The 5628-nt window shown below is 34.2% G+C and overlaps 1 non-coding gene across 1 annotated transcript; it reads left to right on the top strand.

The window, feature by feature from the left end:
- Nucleotides 1–107, top strand: LOC131149940 (small nucleolar RNA R71). The gene has a single exon (XR_009135331.1). It is a non-coding gene; the product is annotated as a small nucleolar RNA R71 (small nucleolar RNA).
- The last annotated feature ends 5521 nt before the right edge of the window (nt 108–5628 follow it).

Here is a 5628-nt window from a genome sequence, read left to right as displayed (position 1 = left end):
AATCCATGTTGTGGGAAGCGTCGAATCAAATCTTTATACCTTTCTCATACTTCATACAGTGATTCAAAATTATGTTGCTTGAATTGACCAATCTCACTCTTGAGTTGAGTTGTTTTTGCAGGTAGAAAGAATTTAGCCAGAAATTTTTCTGCCATGTCCTGCCAACTAGTGATACTCCCCAGTTGTAGAGACTGTAACCAACCTCTTGCTTTATCCCTCAAAGAAAAAAGAAACAATCTCAGTCTAATGGTGTCTTCAGTAACACCATTGATCTTTACAATTTCACAAATCTACAAAAACATTGCTAGATGGATATTAGGATCATCAAGTGGTGATCCGCTGAATTGGGCTTGTTGCACCATGCTGATTAATGCGGGTTTAAGCTCAAAATTGTTGGCATTAATGGGTTGGTGTCTGATACCCGAATAGTTGTCATTCACGACCAGCCGTACATAATCCTTCAAGGCTCTTGACTCCATATTATCTTGTCCATTCTTCATGGCTAGTACCTTCTTCATCGTTCTTAGTGCTATAAGCGTTCTTTCAATCTCCGAATCAAAAGGAATAATGGCACAGGTTCTAGCACGGAGCATCCAGCATTAAAAACACACCAGAAATAAAGAAGAGAAAAAATAAAATAAAATAAAAGAGAAAAGAAATAAAATATAAAAATATAAATATAAAATTTTAAATTAAAACCAAGATTACTTTGTATTGATATTGGCAAAAATAAGAAAAACTCAATCCTCGGCAATAGCGCGAAAAACTTGATCGGTGCAAAACTGCAAATACACAGTATCATAGTTTTATAATATAGTGATGTGAAAAGTATCATCCTCAAAGATTGATGTCTTAATATTACCAAGTACCGAAATTATACTAATATTGATTTTATTTAGAAATATTAATAATTTTATAATGCGAAATTGAAATAAGGCTACTTTAAATAAACTATTCAAGGGAAAATAAAACTGATTGCCACATATCAAATTAATAAAGGTAAAAACTTCTAGGAAACCGATTTCATCTAGTTTCTCACTATGTTTTATTCCTTTAGCTAATTCGACTTCGTTTTCTCTATTTGTTAGCAAATCTTCAATTTTTTCTAAAAATCTCTTTGATAGTCAATCAAAACCTATTTTTATTTATTATTTAACATAAGAATATGCAAATTAATAAAGTAAGAATGCAATATAATTCTCGATTTTTAATGTTACATAAGTTCATATAAGTCTTTCAATCTTTATGTTCACCTACGCTAAATTATCCAAGATCTATCATATAATTGCTCCTTTTCAGTAGCAAATCACAATACCAACATCATCTAATTAATGGAAAGTTAATTAAAAGCATTATGCGTAAAATAACTCAGACAAACATTAAAGAAAACTACTTTAAATTAGCATCGAAGAGCAAACATAGTTCAAAATTGGGCTACATCGTTTTTCTAAAATATAAAAATTAGTTCACGATGAAAATTAAATCAAACATAAATGTTTTCACCATGCTTTCTTTTATTTGGAGAACAGAAGACAGATCAGCACCCACAACATCGCCGTCGTGTGCCACGAACACCCAAAGCACCACCATTGTTCGCCGCTTGCTGGTTCCCAAAATGATTTTAATTTTTTGCATGTCATCAACCCCCCTTGTTGTTCGTTTGTTGCTTTTGTCATCAGCGCCACCTCTCAAAGATTCCAAGAAAGACTCCAAGAAAACCTCCTGCTCACGGCTACATGTATGCCTCCCACCAAAAAGAATTTATTCAAAACCTCTCGTTTGTTGCAGCCTCCCTAAACCTCTCTTTTATTTTATTTTTTCTCATGTCTGCGTAGCCAACCTCCAGGAAAGCTATTCACGGCCTCCCCCCGTTTCAACCCCACAGTAGTCTCCTCCTAAAGTAACCTTAAGTCCCCTTTTCAACATAGCCCCCCATATTTGACTTTTCTTTTCCTTTTCTTCTTTCCTTTCTTTTCCTTTCTTTCTTTCCTTTCTTTGCCTCACCCAACGCATCACCTAATGCCCACTAAGAGGACCTAGCTGCATGGCCAGGTTACATCATCCTTCATTTTTTATTTTTTATTTTCAAAACCACATGGTGTGCTGTCCACTTTCAAACCCGATTTCGACCTTCCTACAGCCCGTAACTCTCAAAGCTTAAAACACGTAAATTGTAAAGAATTTCCTCAGTTTTCCACAAAATTTTGAATTATCTCAATCAGAGCTCGGACGTGAAAGTTACGCCCAGATTACGAAGTAATATCGAAATAGTCCATAAAAATAGCATATGGTAACTTCACATCCGATTTCGACCTTGATGCAGGTAGTATTTCTCAAAACGCAAAGCATGAATGTTGTAGAAGGTTCTCTTAGCTTTCTATGGCATTTGAATCATTTGAATTGAAGGTCGGATGAGAGAGTTACGTACAGATTACGAAAAAGTGTCGAAAACAACCTCTCTTTGTGTGCATGACTCAAATTCCAAAAATTACCTTGCAATAATAAAAATATGAGCGTTCGCAAATTTTCAACAAAAGTGGGCTAAATATTTTTAAATTATCAAATGAACTCAATGATCAAAATATTATACATAATTGGACATTTAATCAAAATTATGATCTTTAATGCGTGAATTTTAAATGCCTAATTACAAAATTTTGATGCATAATCACCACGCAGCTAGAAGCAATATCTTATGAGTTGGGAAAATACAGGAGAAATTCAGCAACTCCATTGCATCGTTACAGAATAAGTGTAATGACCGGCCTATTTTACCATAATTTTTTTAATAACAGTTAATATAATAATCATGTTATCATGTTCAACTGATAAAACATTATCAACCTGGACCCATGGGTACCAGAGATATACCTGAAATACTTCTCTAATACCTAAGTAGTGGAAAACGTAAATTCATATACATATCAAATCAACCAACCAACATAATACCAGAGTTTTACTAAAACTGTTATATACATATACACATCCCTAAATGACCAAAAAGTGCCCTAGACCACAACCCAAAAATCCATTAGATCCAAGCATAACGACTTACCCTTCTAGTAGGGTAGAACAGTCGACCTCTAACGCTGTAGAACTCTATCCACTCTTCTATCTGGGGCTCCTGAAATGTTTATATAGTTGAGGTGAGACACCTCTCAATAAGGGAAATAAACTAACATCAGTGTGTGGCATCATGAGTATTTCGTGTTATAAATGTAACAGTACACAAATCATATTTGGTAAAACCGTTTGTATCATATATAGGAAAAACATAATTTAACGTAACATGGTAAAACATACTGAGTTTCTATACATGAAATCATCTTATATAACTATACATGAAACAACACCCTAGATGGATAGTTAGCTGATGTCATGTCTTACCCCTATATGACTAGGTTGTGCAGCCTGAAGACGGGACCTAGCAATGGCTGGCCAATCACGCTAGATCAACATAAGTCTGTAAGTATGATGGGTTTGCCCCTTCTAGTATGGATGCCAGAGGGATGCCTACATTACCATAAAACCACATCGACTGTCTATCTTCCACAGTCCCTTACGACATGTGGTAGCATTAACTTAGACATGATTGTAATCATATAGTTATGGTACCGTGCTTCGTGAAAGCCTAAACCAAGCCATTTGGGCGTTGATAACATATAGTAAATCTCAAATAATGATACATAACTGTTTCACAATAATATTTATCAAAACAATATTTTCATGAATTTTTGCATATCATCATGTATAAACCACGACCCTTATGCCGGCATAGTAAAACATGAAAACCATGACCCTTATGCCGACATATCATATAAAAGCATGGCCCTTATGCCAGCATATCATATAAAGACCACGGCCCTTACGCCGACATATCATATCATGTAAAATCATATAAAGACCACGGCCCTTACGCCGACATATCATATCATGTAAAATCACAGCACTTACACCAGCATATATTTTAACATACATAGTCTGAAATCTCTGTATTGTTTCAATACCATACTTTAAACATCGTTCTCATATCATTTTTAATATCTTCCTGAAAACAATAATAACATGCTGATTCTGAAAACACAATATTCTGTTACTACATAAAATCATACAATTTCATACTCATGCCACACAAAAGTGAATATTTTTCAATTTATAAAACCTACACATAATCATATTCCCTGCTAAAATGTATTAAAATCATTTTCCTGTTAATAACAGTATTTTCCAAACTCAGTTCTATAACATACATAATTTCCTTGAAAATAAAAGCTGAATATTAATAAATAATTTCATGAAAATACTGACTTAGTTTATCCCTTTACTTGACTCATGGAAAAGCCCACAAATTACCCAATTACACCTCATGTGTTCCCTAGCTCAACATCCTAACATTGCATTTTCTCCCAACAAAATTTCAGTATAAAACCATCTAATACCTTTTCTCAACCCACAAATACCAAATACGTTAATAAATATTAAAATAATCAACATATCCAAATTTTGGGATGGTGCCCAAGTTGGCCTAACCAACAAATCACTCCAGTAGATTTGTAGAGAATCTTCCTAGGAGTAACGTGTCGGCTTTGGATCGTCCAACTGGTGAAAGACAGTGCTGAAATCGAAGAGAGAAGGAGAGGGAGCCATAGGAGAAGAGAGAGAGAGAGAGTTTCTATAAGTCTTTTCGTAGGAAAATGAGTTCTTGAGCTTATATAGAAAGTTTGTCCACGTGGCCTCGTCGATGAGTCACATTTCCTTTTCGATGAGTCCAAGTGGTAGTCTCGTCGATGAACACCTTCTTCTCATCAATGAGTTTTAGGCTCTGAAAGAAGTTCTCTTGGAAACTTCTCATTGACGAGGCACAAGTTCCCGTCGATGAGCCAAAGAGCACTGCTCATTAACGAACACTTATTCACTTATCGATGAGACCCTGCTGAAACCCCTTTTGAAAAATCTTTTTCTCCTATTTCTTTTATTATTTAATTACTATAATTTTTTGAGTCTCTACATTATCCCCTCTGAAATTAGGAATAGCTTCCCAAGAAGGGGGGGGGGTGAATTGGCTTTTAAAATTTCTTTTAATTTTTTAGAATTATTAAACTTATTTTATTTCTTTTAACCAATTCGTGACAGATTTGTTTAATTTGTTAAGCACTCAAGAACTTAATTTCTTTACTTAATTTTTAACCATACAAACATCCAATCATTCAACCAAACCAATCAACTAAAATTATAAAGTAAACAAACAAGCCAATACACAACACTTATGTAATATAACAATTCAAGATGGTTGTTTGTTTATATTTGCCAAATTTGAACCAAACCCTGTAGTGAATGAGAATTTGTGCTTGTTGATGTAAAGCCCTATATAGATGAATCAAATCACTCTTTCCAAATATTCAGAACTCAAATAAACTCTTGGTAAATTTATCTTTGGGATGTTAACTAAGTAACGTACTCCCGTAACGTTTCCGCAAGATATGGTGTAACCAACGTACTCCCTTTTGGTTTCCGCAACCAAAATCAAAATTAAACCTTAAGTTTGTTTGATTTCCAAATATTACGTAGTATATATGATTATCAAATAAACCATCCACGCAATTTAGATATGCTAAAAATAAAGAGTAA

This window comes from Malania oleifera, chromosome 2 (genome assembly GCF_029873635.1).
Source record: "Malania oleifera isolate guangnan ecotype guangnan chromosome 2, ASM2987363v1, whole genome shotgun sequence".
Classification (NCBI taxonomy): domain Eukaryota; kingdom Viridiplantae; phylum Streptophyta; class Magnoliopsida; order Santalales; family Ximeniaceae; genus Malania; species Malania oleifera.
Note: the sequence above shows the minus strand (reverse complement) of the source record. Positions and strands in the feature narration are given on the sequence as shown.